Source organism: Gorilla gorilla, chromosome 11, assembly GCF_029281585.2.
Source record: "Gorilla gorilla gorilla isolate KB3781 chromosome 11, NHGRI_mGorGor1-v2.1_pri, whole genome shotgun sequence".
Classification (NCBI taxonomy): Eukaryota; Metazoa; Chordata; class Mammalia; order Primates; family Hominidae; genus Gorilla; species Gorilla gorilla.
The window spans coordinates 121,624,429-121,644,521 of NC_073235.2; the positions used below are offsets into that span (position 1 = coordinate 121,624,429).

The 20,093-nt window shown below is 41.9% G+C and overlaps 1 long non-coding RNA gene across 2 annotated transcripts in view; it reads left to right on the forward strand.

Annotated features, from left to right (window-relative positions):
• Nucleotides 1-10,719, forward strand: part of LOC109025907 (uncharacterized) — a 32,207-nt gene extending 21,488 nt beyond the window's left edge. For both annotated transcript variants that reach the window (XR_002004865.4, XR_008677492.2), the window contains one exon: nucleotides 10,414-10,719. This is a non-coding gene — a long non-coding RNA (uncharacterized lncRNA). The remainder of the gene's footprint in view (nucleotides 1-10,413) is intronic.
• Nucleotides 10,720-20,093: the final 9,374 nt, after the last annotated feature.

Consider the following 20,093-nt stretch of genomic DNA (forward strand, 5'->3'; position numbering starts at 1 on the left):
TGTACTCCGTATTAACTCTAGTGGGCACCCTCAAGTGCTTTCCCCTCTAGAAATTCCAAGCCCTGAACTGCAGAGCAGCCAGGCATTCACATGATGCAGCCGTGGGGCTTTCTATGTAGAGATGCAATTTGGCAGGATTCAACCTGCCTGACTTCTTTTTTTGTAAATACAACCTCATCAGAGCAACAAGCTAAAAGCCTGGCAGAATCTATTTGCAGTCAGGGAGCAAGAGTGCAATGCAATGAATGTTAGAATCAAGCCTTATGAGGTGGAACTTGAACAACTCGCTCTGTCCACAGGAGGCCCTAGATAGCCCAGAGTCTCTACAGTGACTAAAAACAGATCTCTGGATCAAGCCATGTAGTCTGAGACCTTGTCCACATAGCTGAAATTGTCCTGTCAGTATCATCCAGACAATTTTAAGGAGTCTTTGTCCATTCATTCAAGTAAAACAAATATTTGTCCCTGGCACTCTGCTAGGTGCTAGGGATACAACAATGAGCAAAACCAAGATGATCTGTCCTTTATTGACTTACTGTCTAGAGAAAGAGATGGTAATTAGTTAAATGGTTATTAAATAGGTATACAATTATAACTGAGCGGAATGTTATAGAGGAAAGATTCATGGCAGATCAGAGGCTAAAAAAAATACATACATTAGAATGGAATCAGAGAAGCCCTGCCAGAGAAAATGACAGCTGAGCTGACATCTGAAGAATGAGTAGGAGTTAACTAGGTGATACATGAGAAGAGCGTTCCAGGCAGAAGGAATGTTTCATGCAAAGGCCCTGGGGTGGGAGGGAGCATGGAACACTCAAGGAACTGAAAGGTCACCATGTGGTTGGAGGGCAGAGAGTGGGGGGAGTGTGCTGGGAGGGGAGGCTGGAGCAGCAAGCACGCGCCAGGCAGGGCAAAGCCACGGAGGAGATAGAAAGTATTTCTGTAAGAGCAACAAAATCATTTGTGGTACAGAGTGTCAGTTGTCCCCCAATATTAATTTCCCCCCTTTATTCCTTTAATATTGGAACCCCTAAGTTTAGGCTCAGCATGCGGCTATCCAATTAAAAATCACTTCCCAGACTACTTTGCATATAAGCTTTTCCATGTGACCAAAACAACCTAGCCAATTGCTCTGGCCAATGGGCTGTGAGAAATAAGTGCAGGCTTCCATTTCCTCCTATTCTCCTCTCACTGGCTCCAATGCAGACATGATGGTGGGGGCTGGAGGAGCCATCCTAGGCCAGGAGATGGAAGCCATATTTTGAGGATGGCAAGGCAACAAAATAGAGGGAAACTGGATCCCCTCACCATGGAACAGTCATTGCAGCCCTGGACTATTAAACTCAGGCCACATGTGACAAACTGATACACTTCTAGCTGCTGTATGGAGGGTAAAAGCAGTAGGCTCAATCTGGAGCTATTGCCGCTACCCATTGAGGAGGATGGTGCCTTGAACCTACCTGCAAAGTAGCCATGAAGATGGGACCGGACCCCATTAGAACATCCTTTGCCTCATATAGTGGAAATAGCACAAACTCTGGCCTCAGTGAGAGCCAAGTTCTGCTTTTGGGTTCATTACCTTTTTGCTGAGTGACCTTGAATAAGTTACTAAGCATCTCTAAGTCTCATTTATAAACCCAAATTAAGGTTCTTTTTTGGGGGTGTGATGACTAATTTTGAGATGGCCTTCAGACAAACTCCAACACTGGCTTTTTCGTGGGTCCCCAGGCTGATGGTCTGCTCTGGAGATTGTGGACTTGCCAGCCTCTGTAATTACATGAGCCAATCCCTTAAAATAAATCTCTCTTTCCAAATATGATACATACACATTTACACATCCTATTGATTCTGTGTTTCTGGAGAATCTTGACTAACATGGAGGTTAACTTCCTATTAATTTATATACATAGAACAAACTGCACACACATGAAGGGCACAGCTCAGTGAACCTTTACAAAGTGAACACAACCACCATTTACAAGAATATCTAGAATATTAGAATTCTGTGAAGAAAGTTATAGCAGTGGTGTAATGTGTTACTCTAAATCCCTACATTGGCTGGGTGCAGTGGCTCACACCTGTAATCCCAGCACTTCGGCAGGCAAAGGCGGGCAGATCACCTGAGGTCAGGAGTTCAAGACCAGCCTGGGCAACATAGCGAGATCCCATTTTTGTGAAACATTTGAAAAAAATAGCCAGGCATGGTGGCATGCACCTGTGATCTCAGCTACTTGGGAGCCTGAGGTGGGAGGATTGCTTGAGCCCAAGAGATCAAGCCTTCAGTGAGTTATGATGGCACACCTTCACTCCAGCCTGGGCAAGAGAGAGACCCGGTCTCAAAAAAGAAGAAGAAGAAAAAAAACCTCTGGAACCATAACTATTTAAAAAGAGCGGGTGTGGTGGCTCACGCCTGTAAACCCAGCACTTTGGGAAGCTGAGGCGGGTGGATCATGAAGTCAAGAGATCGAGACCATCCTGGTCAACATGGTGAAACCCTGTCTCTACTAAAAATACAAAAATTAGCTGGGCATGGTGGCGGGCGCCTGTAGTCCCAGCTACTCAGGAGGCTGAGGCAGGAGAATCACTTGAACCCGGGAGGCGGAGGTCGCAGTGAGCCGAGGTAATGCCACTGCACTCCAGCCTGGCGACAGAGCGAAACTCCATCTCAAAAAAAAAAAGATAAAACACATCAAGAATAATGCAAGACATGGGAGAACCATAAATCAGAGTTAGAAAAACTCTGAAATGTGATTTGACAGGATTCAGAAAAAATTTAGAAATGAAAGGAAAAGTAATTTCAAAAAGGAAGACTAAATTAAAAGAACACTGGAGTGACTTAACACAGCAGATGCCTTAAGAGAAATAGAAAGTGAAAAGGAGGAAATTATGAAAAATTGAAATGAAAATTTAAAAGAGATGAAAAAAATTCAAAGAAAGAGAAAATTACAAATATTTGTAATTTTATGAAGATAGGCAATGTATTAGGGTTCTCCAGAGGGTTCTCCAGAGGGACGTATGTATATATGAAAAGGAATTTACTAGGGAGAATTGGCACACACCATCACACGGCAAAGTCTCATGATAGGCCGTCTGCAAGCTCGGGGAGAAAGAAGCCAGTAGCGGCTCAGTCTGAGTCCAAAAGCCTCAAAAGCAGGGAAGCTGACAGTGCAGGCTTCAGTCTGTGGCCGAAGGCCCTAGAGCCCCCAGCAAACCATTGGTGTAAATCCAAGAGTTTAAAGGCCAAGGAACCTGGAGTCCGATGTCTAAGGGCAGGAGGAACGAACAGAAGCATCTAGCACAGGAGAAAGATGAAAGCCAGAAGACTCAGCAAGCCAGTTTATCCCACCTTCTTCCCACTGCTTTGTTCCAGCCACCGGGCAGCGGATTGGATGGTGCCCACCCACATTGAGGGTGGGACTTTCTCTCCCAGTCCACTGACTCAAATGTCAGTCTCCTCTGGCAACACTTTCACAGATACACCCAGAAACAATACTTTACCAGCTATCTAGGCATCCATCTCATCAAGTTGACACCTAATATTAACCACCACAGGAAAGTAAGACTCAGCACACAGTAAATGGAAATCCCTGAAGGGGAAAATCAAAACAAGGGAACAGCCTGAATACCATGGGGAGGCCTGTGTGGTGAGGCACTGAGTCCTCAGACCCTCCGATCAGTAGGGAACTGAGTCCTCCTGCCAACAGCCCCCCAGAAGAGGTCTGCCTGTGGGTATGCCAGCCCCAGTCAAGTCTTTAAATGACTGTGATCCCTTCATTATAGCCCCTTTGTAACCTCATGAAGGTCCCTGAGCCAGAGCCATTCAGCTACGCTACTCCCAAATTCCTGATTTCAGAGGCTATCAGATTAATAATGTTTAGCATTTGAAGTCACTACATTTTGGAGTGTTTTTTTGTTTTTTGTTTTTGTTTTTGTTTTTTAACACAGCAATAGATAACTAATAAAATTAGCATTAAGGAAACTTCCAGTATGAGACCTTTTCAAATATCCCTGCTAAACACATCCTAATATGTATCTTATGATGAATATGTGTGCATTTCTGTTGGGTATAAACCTAGGAGTGAAAATGCTGGATCACAGGATATATACATGCTCAGCCCTAGTAGACGCTGCAAAAGAGTCTTTTCCACAGGGTTGGTATCAGTTCCCACCCTCACTAGCAGAGTATAAGATTGCTCATACTCTCACCAACACTTGATATTTTCTGTCTTTTTCATTTTGGCCATTTTGATGGGTTGTAGTGGAATTGTATCATGGATTTAATTTATATTTCTCCTGAGGTTTAATGAGGTTTAGTACCTTTTCAAAAGCTCAATGGCCATTTATACATCTCCATTTAAAAAACATTTGTTAAAGCCCTTTACCCATTTTAAAAATTGAGTTATCTGTCTTTTTCTAATGGATCTATTCTTTTTATAATTCTGGAATTCTTTTCATATTCTGGAGCCAGTCCTTTAGTATATATATTTCTTTTTCTTTTTCTTTTTTTTTTTTTTTTTTGTTGTTGTTGAGACAGAGTCTTGCCCTGTCACCCAGGCTGGAGTGCCGTGGTGTGATCTTGGCTCACTGCAACCTCCACCTCCCGGGCTCAAGCGATTCTCCTGCTTCAGCCTCCCAAGTAGCTGGGCTTACAGGCGTGCACCACCATGCCTAGCTAATTTATGTATTTTTAAGTAGAGACGGGGCTTCACCATGTTGGCCAAGTTGGTCTTGAGCTCCTGACCTCAAGTGATCTGCCCACCTCAGCCTCCCAAAGTGCTGGGATTACAGGCGTGAGCCACCGCACCCAGCTTATATATAAAATTTCTTCTCCCACTCTTTGGGTTTCGTTTTTACTCCTAAATTGTGGCTTTTGGTAAACAGTTCATTTTAATGTAGTCCAGTTTATCAATTGTTTTTTGTTTTTCTTTTCTTTTCTTTTTTTTCCTGGAGATGGAGTTTCACTCGTGTCACCCAGGCTGGAGTGCAATGGCACAATCTCAGCTCGGTGCAACCTCCGCCTCTTGGGTTCAAGTGATTCTCCTGCCTCAGCCTCCCAAGTACCTGGGATTACAGGCACCCACCACGCCCGGCTGATTTTTGTATTTTTAGTAGAGATGGGGTTTCGCCATGTTGGCCAGGCTGGTCTTGAACTCGAACTCCTCACCTCAGGTGATCTGCCCACCTTGGCCTCCCAGAGTGCAGAGATTACAGGCGTGAGCCACAGCACCCAGCCTAGTTTATCAATTGTTTTTGAGATGGCTGGTGATTTATGATCTGTTTAAGAAATTTTTGCCTACGCCAAGTCATGAAAATATTCTCCTATGGTATCCTCGAGAAGCTTTATTAGGTCTACGATCCATATAGAATGGATTTTTGTGTATGGAATGAGCTAGAGATGACAATTTACAATTACTCCAGTACTGTTTTTTGTTTGTTTGTTTTTGGAAACGCAGTTTCACTCTTGTTGCCTGGGCTGGAGTGCAATGGTGCGATCTCGGCTCACTGCAACCTTCGCCTCAGCCTCCCAAGTAGTTGGGATTACAGGCACCTGCCACTGTGCCTGGCTAATTTTGTATTTTTAGTAGAGACGGGGTTTCACCATGTTAGCCAGGCTGGTCTCGAACTCCTGGCCTCAGGTGATCCGCCTGCCTCAGCCTCCCAAAGTGCTGGGATTACAGGCATGAGCCACTGCGCCTGGCCACTCCAGCACTATTTATTGAAAAGGAAGAAAATCATCCTTTCCTGGGGGCATTGGAACCTACCTTTATCATAAATCAAGTGCCCATAAGTTTGGAGATCTATTCGTAGACTCTTCTTCTGCTCTACTTGTCTATCCTTGGACCAATACCATATTGTTTTAATTATAGCAGATGTATAATAAGCCTTGATATCTAGTAAATAAGGCTTCCAGCTGATTTTTCTTCAAGATTGTCTTTGTTATTGTGACTCTTTGATTTCCACATAATTTTTTTTATTTCCACATAATTTGTTTTCTTTTCTTTTCTTTTTTTGAGGTAGGGTCTTGCTCTGTCGCCCAGGCTGGAGTGCAGTGGCATCATTTTGGTTCACTGCAGCCTCCACCTCCCAAGTTCAAGCAAGTCTCGTGCCTCAGCCTCCCTAGTAGCTGGAATTACAGGCGTGTACCACCATGCCTGACTAATTTTTGTATTTTTAGTAGAGATAGGGTTTTACCATGTTGGCCAAGCTGGTCTCAAACTCCTGGACTTAAGTGATCCGTCTGCCTCGGCTTCCCAAAGTGCTGGGATTACTTCCCAAAGTGCTGGCATGAGCCACTGCGCCCAGCCCCATATAAATTTTAGAATCAGCCTGTCAATTTCCATTGAAACATCTACTAAGATTTTGGTTAGGATTACATTTAATGTAGTAATAAATTAGGGAAAAATTAACACTCTTGAGTTTTATAATTCACTGACATGTTTTTTTTCTCCATTTATTCAAATTTTCTTTAATTTTTCTCGGTAATGTTTGCTGGTTTCATGTGTAGAATCTTGAATATCTTTCACTGGATTTATTCCTGGGTATTTGATTTTTTTGATGCTATATCAGTAATATTTTAAAATTTCAATTCCAATTGTTATTGCTCATATATAGAATACAATTAATCATTAAAATACTGACCCTTGTATCTAGTGACCTTGCTAAACTCATTTGTTCTTTCTGTCCAGTACTTTTTACTTTCTGCATGCACAGTCATGTAGTCTCTTAATAATGAACAATTTCATTTTCTCCTTCCCATACTTACACCTTTTATTTCTTTTCAGTTCAGATCCCAGTATAATGTCAAACAGAAGTAATGATAGTGACATTCTTGACTTGGTCCTAATATCAGGGGGATATCTTACAATACCTTATTACTATTATGATGCTTGATGTGGAGGGTGTCCAAGCCTGAGTAGGGGTGGGAAGAGCATCTGCATAGGATGTAGGAGCCTGAATGGGGTGAGGAGGTCATCTCCATGGAAGGGCGATCCAGGACAGGGTGTTAGAGCCCAGAAAGATGGACAAGGACATCTACATGTTAGGTGGTCTTGGGTGGTATGTTGATGCACCAAGAGGGAAAGAAAATGTTCGTATGTGACACAGGTGTCAGGCACCAAAGGAGTGAGGAGAGCTTTGACATCAGAGATGACCCAGCAGAGGGTGTCAGAACCCAAGTGGAATTAGAAGAACATTTATAGAAGTTTTGGGAAGGAGGGAATGTGGCAGTGACAGGATATTGGTAACATGCAAAGGGATTTATATAGTGAGTAAATGGATTGAAGAAAATGGGAACCAGGTTTCTCACTATTGGAGAAAGAAGTTAAAAATATGGGCCAGTCACAGTGGCTCACATCTTAATCCCCATAATCCCAGCACTTTGGGAAGCTGAGGTAGGATCACTTGAGCCCGGGAGTTCAAGAACAGCCTGGGCAACATGGTAAAACCCCATCTTTACAAAAAATAAAAATAAGCTGGGTGGGATGGCAGATGCCTGTAGTCCCAGCTACCTGGGAGGCTGAGGTGGGAGGATGGCTCGAGTCCAGGCTATCAAGGCTGCAGTGATTCATGTTCATGCTACTGCACTCCAGTTTGGATGACAGAGAGAACCCCTGCTTCAAAAAACAATCCACCCCCTCCACCACCAAAATGGAAAGAGATGAAACTAGAGTGAATGCTGGAGTACTGGATTAGAATTAGAGGTATTAGTGTGAACTTAAAGTTTTCAGTATACATAGATGGATATAGAAGTGTGTGTGTGGAGTATATTTCTTAGGTCTGTCCACTGAGTGGGGCTAGGAAGAGCAACACCCCAATAGCAATGAGCATATCTAGCATCCAGATCTTAGTTTCTAAACACCTTTCTTTCCTAACAGGAACCAGGACTCCTTAGAGAAATGGTTGGTTCTAGGCCTGAAGGAAGGAAAAATACAAGATAAACCTAGAATACTTTACTGTGCCAGAGAATGAAGAAATGCTGAAAGAATTATATCTATTCTGTCAAAGAGACATAGAAACTAGCTTGAAGGAGCTCCCACTGGCCAAATCTGGGACAATTTGAGCATTGAAATAAGGATAGTAACAGATTATAACACATTAAATAAAATGGGAATCCACGAATCCATTTGATAAAAATAAATTAATTAATTCAAAATTTTATGAGTAATTTTACTTAGTTTCAAAGCATCTTGCCAAGGGAAAAAGTGTAACTTTACAGTGGAGAAGCTAGCAGATACCATCTTCATCAAGTGATCAAGGTTAAAATCACCAATGAAGAGACATAACAGCTAAGTGCAATGTGGGATCCTGGATTGGTTCAAGGAACTGAAAAATAACATTAGTGGGACAATTGGTGAAATTTGAATAGGTGTGTAGACTATTTAGCAGTAATATTTCAAAGTCAGTTTCTTGTTTTGATCATTAATTACATTGTGGTTGGCAGGAAAAAGTCCTTGCAATGCACTGAATGTTTATGTTCCCCCGGCCCCCAAATTCATTTGTTGAAATCCTAACCCCCAAGATGATGATATTAGAAAGTGGGGCCTTTCGGAGGTGAGTAAGGTTACAATGGAAAGATAGCTGTCTGTGAGGAATTGGGCCCTCAGCAGACAAGAAAGCTGCCAGGACCTTGATCTTGGACTTCCCAGCCTCCAGAATTTTGAGAAACAAATTTCTGTTATTTATAAGCCACCCAATTTATGCTAGTTTGTTATAGCAGCTTGAATGAACTAAGACATTCTTTGTGGTAGGAAATGCATTCTAAAATATTCATGAATAATGAGGCATCATGTTGGCAACTTATCCTCAAACAGGTTAAGCAGAAATGTTCTTTATACTGTTTAAAAAAAAAAGGAAAGATATAATTATTCTGGACTTGGGAGAATGTTTATCTGATGTGCTGGTGCATGAAGCAGGGAGGGCTGCATTACTTCCCGGAGGAATGAAGTCTTACCCAGAATGATGCTTTTACTGTAATCTGTGCAGGCTCTAACTGTGAATTCCTTGAGGGTAGGGCCTGTGTTATTTAAAGGTGAAAGAATAGGCTTTGTGGGGCCTGAAGGTTGTATATTCAGGAGGGCTCTTCTTAAGAAAGAGATTATAAAATTACGAGTATAATATTAGGCAGTAAAATGATTATTTATTTAGGACAAGAAAAGAAATCATGTCAAATTATAAATTCTATAAAGCTCACAAATATTGCAAACACCACAAAATCCATAAAAAAAAAACCCTCTTTGATTGTTTAACTGCTTAGCCTATCCCTCTATAATACTTTTTGGGTTTTCATTTTTTTTGAGACAGGATCTTGCTCTTTGGCCCAGCCTGGAGTGCAGTGGTGCGATAACAGATCACTCCAGCCTCAACTTTCTGGGCTAATGCAATCCTCCTATCTGAGCCTCCTGAGAAGCTAGGACCGCAGGTGTGCACCACCATACCTGGATAACTTTTTAATTTTTTTGTAGAGATAGGGTCTCACTATGTTGCTCAGGCTGGTCTTCAACTCCTGGGCTCATATGATCCTCCTGCCTTGGCCTCCCAAAGTATTGAAATTACAGGTATGAGCCACTGTACCTGATCTGTAACACTTTTTTTTAAACACATTTCTTGGCTTCATACTCTGTGATTAAATCTTCATATGATATCAATTTGATAATATCAGCATCTTAAACTAAAAATACAATTCAGTCTTTCCTCTAGCATGGGCGATCAAAATTTGTTTTAAAAAATTATTATTCATAGCTTTAAAAAATTTGCTTTGGTTTCAAAAACTCATTGATAATGTTACATAAATGTTTAAGATTGTTATCTAGTTTGGGAAACTGCTACCAAGTTTCTTCCATATATGAGCTGTATGACTTAAAGACATAACCGAATATATTCCTGACAAGTAAGAAGTTCCATTTTTTTGTATGAGAACTGAATTCTCCATGTACAATTTTACGCACCCAATAATTAAAGGAGCCTTCCACAGATAAGTGTCTGGTTCCACACATTTCAAACCTTGTTCCTTACTCAGACACTTCTGGTGCTGGGCATTGTAGGACATACCCATTTTGCAACACAACCTCTTATCCTACTTTGCTTCATGATGCTGGGTCAGGTGGCAAAGCAAGTAGGCACTGGTCATATCCCTAGAAGACACTCATACCAGTTTATCAAGCAATAATTAACTACCCATAGGAACATTTGCAGAATATACAACTAGAGCTCACTATATAGATTGAATGGTGGCCTCCCAAAAAGATACATTTGTGTCCTAACCTGTAGAACCTGCAAATGTGACCTAACTTGGTAAAAGATTTTTGTAGATTTAATTATCTTGAGATAATGATCATCCTGGATTTAGAGTGGGCTCTAAATCTAGTGACAGTTGTCTTTAAAAATCTTTTTTTAATAAAAAATAATTTTTTTTAGAGACAGGCAAGAGAGCCACAGAGGAGAAAGTGATGTGAAGACAGAAGCAGGGATTGGAGTGATCCATCTACAAGCCAAGAAATACCAATGGTTGCTGCCAGCCACCAGGATCTAGGAGAGTGGCATGGAACAGATTTTCCCTTAGAGCTTCCAGAAAGAACTAACCCTGTCAACACTGTGATTCTGGACTGTGAGAGAGAAATTTCTATTGTTTTAAGCCATCAAGTTTGTGGTAATTTGTTATGGCAACCGTAGGAAACATCACCCGGTAAATCCAAATTAAATATTATCCCAATTTTTGCTTGATACCAGAAATGGCTGTAGTGTTTCAACACCCTCTAGCATAAGAGAATTGTAACAGGGGAAGCTGGTGTGGAAACAGACAGCAGTCTGAACCAGTTTGGACAAAAATACTGGTCTTGCAAATTTTAGAAAAAGCACACAACCTCTGAACACATGACTAGGGCCCCTTCCAGGACCTTAGAAGGGGCCCGGCCGAGGGAGAGTCCCTGAAGCTTATGTTTAATACATTTTACTGAAGAGCTGCCTCAGTGTAGGAAGCAGTGTAGTATTGCGAAGACAAGCTCTGGAGCCAGACACCCTGGGTTCAAATCCCAATTTCGCAACTATCTAGCTGTTGACTTGAGAGAAGTTACTTAGCCTTTCTGCACCCCAATTTCTTCCTTCGTAAAATATAAATGGCAGTAGCACTATCTGCCTCATAGGGTTGTTTACCTGGTGAAGTAACATGATACACATAAGGCACATTGTCTGTCTGTCTATCTATCTATCTATCTATCTATCTATCTATCTATCTATCTATCTATCTATCTATCTATCTATGTCACACACAAAGAACAGTATATGCCCCACGGTATGCACTCAAGATAACCACTTTATTATTTATTCAACAAGTGTCGTTCTCTTCTTTGTGTCCACATGTATTCAGTGTTTAGCTCCCACTTATAAGTGAGAATATGTGGCATTTAGCTTTCTATTTCTGTGTATATTCACTTAGGATAATGCTTCCAGCCCCATCCATGTTGCTGCAAAGTACATGATCCCATTCTTTTTATGGCTGCATAGTATTCCATGGTGTATATGTACTACATTTTCTTTATCCAGTCCACTGTTGATGGGCATTTAGGTTGATTCCATGTCTTTGATATTGTGAATAGTGCTGCAATGAACATATGCATTTATGTGTCTTTATAGCAGAACAACTTATATCCTTTGGGTATATGCCCAGTAATGAAATTGCTGGTTACAATGGTAGCTCTGTTTTAAGTTCTTTGAGAAATCTCCAAATTGCTTTTCACAGTGGCTGAATTAGTTTACATTCTCACCAGTGTATAAATATTTCCTTTTCTCCACAACATCATTAGCATCTGTTATTTTTTGACTTTTTTTTTTTTTTTGAGATAGGGTCTCACTGTCACCCAGGCTGGAGTCCAATGGCATGATTGCAGCTCACTGCAACCTCTGCCTCCCAGGTTCAAGTGATCCTCCCACCTCAGCCTCCCAAGTAGCTGGGACCACAGGTGCATGCTACCACACCTAGCTAAGTTAAAAAAATTTTTGTTTTGTAGAGATGGGGTCTCACTGTGTTGCCTAGTCTGGTCTTGAACTCCTCCCACCTCAACCACCAAAGTGCTGGTATTACAGGCATGAGCCTCTGTACCCAGTGACTTTTTAATAGCCATTCTGATGGATGTGAGATGGTATTTCATTATTATTTTGATTTGCATTTCTCTAGTGATTAATGATGTTGAACATTTTTTCATATAGTTTTTCCACATGTATGTCTTCTTTTAAGAAGCGTCTGTTCATGTCCTTTGCCCATTTTTAATTGGGTTGTTTGTTTTTGCTTATTGATTTAAGCTCCTTATGGATTCTGGATATTATACTTTTGTGGATGTATAGTTGGCAAATATTTCTCCCATTCTCTAGGTTATCTGTTTACTCTGTTGATAGTTTCTTTTGCTGTACAGAAGCTCTTTAGTTTAATTAGTTCCCATTTATCAATTTTTGATGTTGTTATTACAATTGTTTTTGGTGTCTTCTCATAAAATCTTTTCCGGGGCCTATGTCCAGAATGTATTTCCTATGTTTTCTTCTAGAGTTTTTATAGTTTTAGGTTTTACATTTAAGTCTTTAATCCATCTTGAGTTGATGTTTGTATATAGTGAAAGGAAGGGATCCAGTTTCAATCATGGCTAGCCAGTTATCCCAGCAACATTTATTGAATAGGGAGTCCTTTCCCCATTGCTTTTGTTGACTTTGTTGAAGATAGACAATTGTAGGTGTGTGGCTTTATTTCTGGGTTCTTAAGCCTGTTCCATTGGTCTGTGTGTCTGTTTTTGTTACCATGCTATTTTGGTTACTGTAACCTTATGGTATAGTTAGAAGCCAGGTAGTATGATGCCTTCAGCTTTGTTCTTTTTGCTTAGGATTGCGTTGGCTATTTGGTCTCTTTTTGGTACCATATGAATTTTAGAATTCTTTTTTCTAATTCTGTGAAAATGTGCTTGGTAGTTTGATAGGAATAGCATTGAATCTGCAAATTGCTTTGGGCAGTATGAGCATTTTAACACTATTGATTCTTCCAGTCCATGAGCATGGAATATTTTTCCATTTGTTTGTGTCATCTCTGATTTCTTTCAGCAGTGTTTTATAACTCTTGTTGGACAGATTTTTTACCTCCTTGGTTAGCTGTATTAATAGGTATTTTTTGTGGTTATTGTGAATAGGATTGCATTCATGATTTGGCTCTCAGCTTGACTGTTGTTGGTGTATAGAAATGCTACTGATTTTTGTACATTGACTTTGTATACTGAAACTTTGCTGAAGATGTTTATAGATCTAGGAGCTTTTGGGCAGAGACTATGGGGTTTTCTAGGTATAAAATCATCTGCAAAGAGAGATAGCTTGACTTCCTCTCCTCCTATTTGGATGCCTTTTTTCCCTTTCTCTTGACTGATTACTCTGGCTAGGACTTCCAGTACTATGTTGAATAGGATGAAATGTATTTCAAAGAGCAAGTTGGATAGAGGAATAGATATGTGATAAAGCAAATATAGTAAAAGGTTGATTATAGACTTGAGGTGGCAAATAGATGTGTTTTCACTGTACAAATCTCTCAATTTTTCTGTATATTTGAAAGTTTTCATAATTAAATGTTGGTAAAACAAATAGCCACACAAATGAACACTGTGCATCCACTAAAAATGTTTTAGGCCACGTACAGTGGCTCACAACTATAATTCCAGCACTTTGGGAGGCTAAGGTGGGAGGATTGCTTGAGCCCAGAAGTTTGAGACCAGCCTGGGCAACATAGTGAGACCCTGTGTCTACAAAAAAATTTAAAAAATTCACTGGACATGGTGATGCGCCCCTGTAGTCCCAGTTACTCAGGAGGCTAAAGAGGGAGGATTGTTTGAGCTCAGGAGGTGAGGTTGCAGTGAGCCATGATTGTGTCACTGTACTCCAGCCTGGGCAACAGAGCAAGACACTGTCTCAAAAAAAAATGTTTTAGTAGACTATTCCAACAGAAAGATTTATATAAACTGAAAAAAGTAGGGTTCAAAACAGTAATTACAGTTTACACTGCTTTATTTATGTGCAGGTGGAAGAATGTACACTGGGAACAGCACATGCAAAAGTCCTGGGCAGAAGCTGGTCTGGAGGATTTGAGGAACTGCAAGGAAGCAGCGATGACTAGAGAGGCGTGAGGGAAAAAAAAAGGCAGTAAATGAGGTCATGAAGATGATGGAAGGGGGCAAGGTCGGATTAGCTGGTTTGGTTCTCTATTTCTGCATAAGAAACTATCTCAAGTTTTGTGGCTTAAAACAACCACCTTTTTGTATCTCACAATTGGTGGATCAGGAATTTGGACAAAATTCAACTGGGCATTTTTTTCTGCTCTACTAGCATCAAATAAGGTCACTCTGATGTTCATTGGCAGATGGGTTGGTCTGTAGGATTCCACATGGTTTCACTCTTATGTTTGGTGCCTGGGGGAGATAGCTGGAAGGCTGGGTTCAGCTAGGCCCCTCTTCCTCTCCATGTAGTCTCAGGGCCTCTCCATGTGGTCTCTATTAGAATAGCTGGATTTCTTACATGGTGTCTCAAGGTTCCAAGAGCAAGTGTTTTAAGAGACAGGAAATAGAAAATGCCAGTCTTCTAAGGCCTGGACACAGAAACAGACACAGTGGCACTTCTGCCATATTTCTAGTAGAGACGGGGTTTCACCACGTTGGCCAGGCTGGTCTCGAACTCCTGACCTCAGGGATCCACCTGCCTTGGCCTCCCAAAATGCTGGAATTACAGACATGAGCTACCGCGACTGGCCACTTCTGCCATATTTCATTGGTCAAAGAAGTCATGGAAGGGGAGATAGCAATATACCTTTCAATGGGAAGAGTGTCAAATAATTTGTGACTATCTTTAATCTACCAATAGGCCCTTGTAGGTCATAGTAAAGACTTGGGATTTTCCTCTACCAGAGATGGGAGCCGTTGGAGGGTGTTAAATAGAAGAGTGACATGATCTGGCTTTCATTTTAACAGGACCGCTCTATCTACCATTTTGAGAAAGCACTGCAGGTAGGGAAGAAGTAGGAAGAACCGTTAGGGGGCTATTGCAATAAACCAAGCAAGAGATAGTGGTGGCTTGGGCCAGGGTGGAGGCAAAGGAGGTAGTGAGCAGTGGTTGAATTCTGGATATATTTTGCAGGCAGAACAATCCAGATTTGCTGATGCATTAAATATGGGTGTGAAATAAAAAGAGGAGTCAAAGATAACTCCAAAACATTCATCTGAGATTTAGTAAACTAGAATTACTGTTAACGGAGATGGGAGCAGCAGCAGGAGCAAGTGGGGAGGGAGTATCAGGAGTTGGTTTTGGCCATGTTGAAATGCCTGTAATACATCCAAGTGGAGATCTCAAGTAGGTCTGGTGTTTAAAGAGATCCAGGTTGGAGACGTAAATTTGAATGTCATCAACATACGGGTGAATTTCACCTAGAAAGAGGATACAGAGAGAAGAGCTCCAAGGACTGAGCCTGGAGCCTCCAACTCCATCTTTTCCTCTTGCCAATCCCCCTTGGTGTCTCTGGTCACAAAAAAGTTGATATTTCAGATGTTGCTTCCAGGCCACTGCTCTTCCAGTCTTTTGTGAAAGCCTAAACTAATTAAGATCATGCTGGGGAAGTGAAAGCTGCAGAGGTTTTTGGGAAGAGAGAGGCAGGAGCTGCGACAGGTGAGGGGTGATATCACCAAGCCTAGGAGGGGCCAGAGGCTGGCTTGCTAATGAGCATCAGGAGAGTGGCTCTAAATTAGCTGGGCATGGTGGTGTGTGCCTGTGGTCCCAGCTGCACAGGAGGCTGAGGTGGGAGGATCACTTGAGTCCAGGAGGTTGAGGCTGTAGTGAGCCATTATCACACCACTGCATTCCAGCCTCAGCAAGACTGTCTCAAAAAAGAAAAAAGAGAGAGAGAGAGAGTGAGTGTGGCTCTTATCTAGGAAGAAGGCTACACAAAGAGTCACCCAGACCAGACTTGACCCCTTGGCGTTCCCAGCCTTAGTAAAAAGTTCTGTACTGATTAGGTAAATAGACAAGTCTAAGAGAAAAGAGCTCAGAAATAGACCACACAAATGTGGAAAATGTATTCATGAGAGAGGTGGCACTGAAAATCAGTGGGAAAAAGGGCTAATCCATAAATGGTGCTGGGAAAAGAGGCTTTCCATTGTTTAAGAAGAAAAAAAATCCCTAATTCACACCCAGATAAAAACACATAGCTTCAATAAACAAATGTAAGCCTTAAAACTTTTAAAAACCTTTTAAAGTTCTAGGTTTAGGAGAATATTGATTTCAAATGAGGGAAGGACTTCTAAAATTAGATATGCAAACCTTAAAGGAAAAGATACATAACACATAAAAAACTTCCACTCATCAAAAGACACTCTTTTTTTTTTTTTTTTTTGGAGACAGAATTTCACTCTTGTTGCCCAGGCTGGAGTATAATGGCGTGATCTCAGCTTACGGCAACCTCTGCCTCCCAGGTTCAAGCAATTCTCCTGCCTCAGCCTCCTGAGTAGCTGGGATTACAGGCATGTGCCACCATGCCCAGCTAATTTTGTATTTTAGTAAAGACGGGGTTTCTCCATGTTGGTCAGGCTGGTCTCGAACTCCCAACCTCAGGTGATCTGCCCGTCTCGGCCTCCCAAAGTGCTGGGATTACAGGCAAAAAGACACCATTTTTTAAAAAAGTAACATGTAGCCTAGGAGAAGATATAAACTACATGTAATTAACAAGGGACTGGCATTCAAGATTTATTTTTAAAAAATCTACAAGTTAAAAGAGAAGATAAACCAATCAATAGAAAATAAGCAAGAGGGCTGGGCGTGGTGGGTCACGCCTGTAATCCCAGCACTTTGGGAGGCCAAGGTGTGTGGATTACGAGGTCAGGAGATCAAGACCATCCTGGCTAACACGGTGAAACCCTGGCTCTACTAAAAATACAAAAAATTAGCCAGGTGTTGTGGTGGGTGCCTGTAGTCCCAGCTACTCGGGGAGGCTGAGGCAGGAGAATGGCATGAACCCGGGAGGCGGAGCTTGCAGTGGGCGGAGATCGCGCCACTGCACTCCAGCCTGGGCAATAGAGCGAGACTGTCTCAAAAAAAAAAAAAAAAAAAAAAAAAAAGCAAAAGAGATGAACAGGTAGTTAATAAAAGAGGAAATCCCAGATGGTCACAAAAGGAAGAAATACCACAAAAAGATGCTCAATACCAGCCAGGCGAGGTGATTCATGCCTGTAATCCCAGCACTTTGGGTGGCCGAGGCAGGTGAATCACCTGAGGTCATAGTTCGAGACCAGCCTGACCAACGTGGAGAAACCCCATCTCTACTAAAAATACAAAATTAGCCAGGCATGGTGGTGCATGCCTGTAATCCCAGCTACTTGGGAGGCTGAGTCAGGAGAATTGCTTGAACCCAAGAAGTGGAGGTTGTGGTGAGCTGAGATTGTGCCATTGTACTCCAGCCTGGGCAACAAGAGTGAAACTCTGTCCAAAAAAAAAAAAAAAAGCTCAATTCCAGTAACAGTTGGGAAATGTCTACCTTATCAAAGAGGCCTTCCCAGATGCTATATGAAATAGAATGCTGCCTCCTCCACAGCATTTATTCTTTCAGCAAGTATTCACTGAATTCTAGGCACTTGGAATACATTTATGAACAAAAAAGACAAATATTCTGGATCTCATATTCTAGTATGTATGTGGGGAAACAAACATAATAAATGAAGAAAATTATCTAGTAGTTTAGCAGATCACAAATTCCAGAGAAAAGGAGCAGGGGACAGGAGATTGAGATGAGAGACTGGCGGGGCCAGGGGCAGGATGCAATTTGTGTCTTAGTTAGCTCAGGCTGCCACAACAAAATACTATAGACTGGGTAGCTGAAACGACATACATGTATTTCTTACAGTTGTGGAGGCTGGAAGTCTGAGGTCAGGATGCCAGGATGGCAGGATTCTGGTGGGGGATCTCTTCCAGGCTTGCCTGCTTTGTGTGTACTCACCTGGCAGACAGACAGCAAGCTCTCTTGGGATACTAAACCCATCAGAGGGCCCCACCCTCAGGACCTCATCTAAACCTAATTACCCCCTAAAGGCCCCAAATATCATCACATTGGGAGTTCAGATATCATCACATTGGGTGTTAGGCCTCAACAAATGAATTTTGGGGGCCACGAATAGTCCACAGCAGACTGATTAGGGTAGACCTCATTAAGATGATGGCTTTTGACCAAAGAGTTGCATGAGGTGAGGAAGTAAGCCTTGCCTGTAACTGGGAGAGGGTGTTCCAAGTAGACAAAGACAGCCAGTGCAAAGCCAAAATGGGAGGCCAGTGTGGTGGGGACAGAGTAAGGGGTGGGGTTGAAGTGGTAAGGGCAGAGGGAAGATCATTCTGGGTCTTGTAAGCCAGTGGAAAAGCCACATGCGATTAATATATATAAATATTAATTATAATATTAATACTTTTATCTAATACTTATATCAATATCTAAAAATATATATTTGTTGGCCTTTCCGACTCTACAGGGCAGGGACTTTGTCTATTTTGTTCACTGCCTGGTGTGTAGGGGCACTTGATAAATATTTATTTGTTGAATAAGTAAAATTTATATATCACTACAGTGAATTATTGCCCATATATCAGAATGACCAAAATTTTAAACCTGACAATATCACAAGTTGGTGGAGATACGGAGCCATAGAAACTTGCATGCACAGGCCGGGCGCCGTGGCTCCCGCCTGTAATTCCAGCACTTTGGGAGGCTGAGGCGGGTGGATCACCTGAGGTCAGGAGTTCCAGACCAGCCTGGCCAACATGGGGAAACCCCGTCTCTACTAAAAATATTAAAAAATTAGCTGGGTGTAGTGGCACACGCCTGTAATCCCAGCTACTCCAGAGGCTGAGGCCAGAGAATCTCTTGAACCCGGGAGGCAGAGGTTGGTGCGAGCCGAGATCGCACCATTGCAATCCAGCCTTGGTGACAAGTGACAAGGGCAAAACTCCATCTCAAAAAAAAAAAAAAAATGAAAGAAAGAAAAAAGAAACTTGTATGCATTGCAGGGTATAAGTTGGTACAACACCTTAGGAGAACAATTTAGCAAGATCTAGTAAAGTTGAATATGTATACCCAATAACCCAGCAACTCCACTGGGCATATTCCTAGAGAAATGATTGTACATGTGCACCAGAGACATAGACATATAAAATAATATTTATAACACAATTGTTTGTAATAATAAAAAATTGAAAGCAAACTAATTATCCGTCACCAAGAGAACAAATAAGTAAAACTTACTACACTCATACAGTGAAATGTTATGCAGCAGGAAAAATAAAAATCAACAAGGTTATCAACAAAAATAAATCGTACAAACTTAATGTAAAGCAAAAAAAAAAAAAGCAAGTATTAGATTAATATAGTATGGTCTCACTTACATAAAGTATGAACAACTGGCCAGGTGTGGTGGCTCATGCTTGTAATCCCAGCACTTTGGGAGGCCGAGGTGGGAGGATAGCCTGAGCCCAGAAATTCAAGACCATGCTGGGCAACATAGAGACCCCATCTCTACAAAAGTTTAAAAAATTAGCCAAGCATGGTGGCACACACATCTGTGGTCCCAGCACCCTGGAGGCGGAGGCGGGAGGATTGCTTGAGTCCAGGAGATCAAGGCTGCAATGAGCCGTGATTGCACCACTGCACTACAGCCTGGGCAACATGGAGACCCCATCTCTACAAAAGTTTAAAAAATTAGCCAAGCATGGTGGCACACACATCTGTGGTCCCAGCACCTTGGAGGCGGAGGCGGGAGGATTGCTTGAGTCCAGGAGATCAAGGCTGCAATGAGCCGTGATTGCACCACTGCACTACAGCCTGGGCAACAGGTTTTTGAGACCCTGCCTCAGAAACAACAACAGGCCAGGCACAGTGGCTCACACCTGTAATCCCAGAACTTTGGGAGGCCAAGGCGGGTGGATCAACTGAGGTCAGGAGTTTGAGACCAGCCTCGACAAAATGGTGAAATCCCGTCTTTACTAAAAATACAAAAATCAGCTGGGTGTGGTGGTGAGCTACTGTAATCCCAGCTACTTGGGAGGCTGAGGCA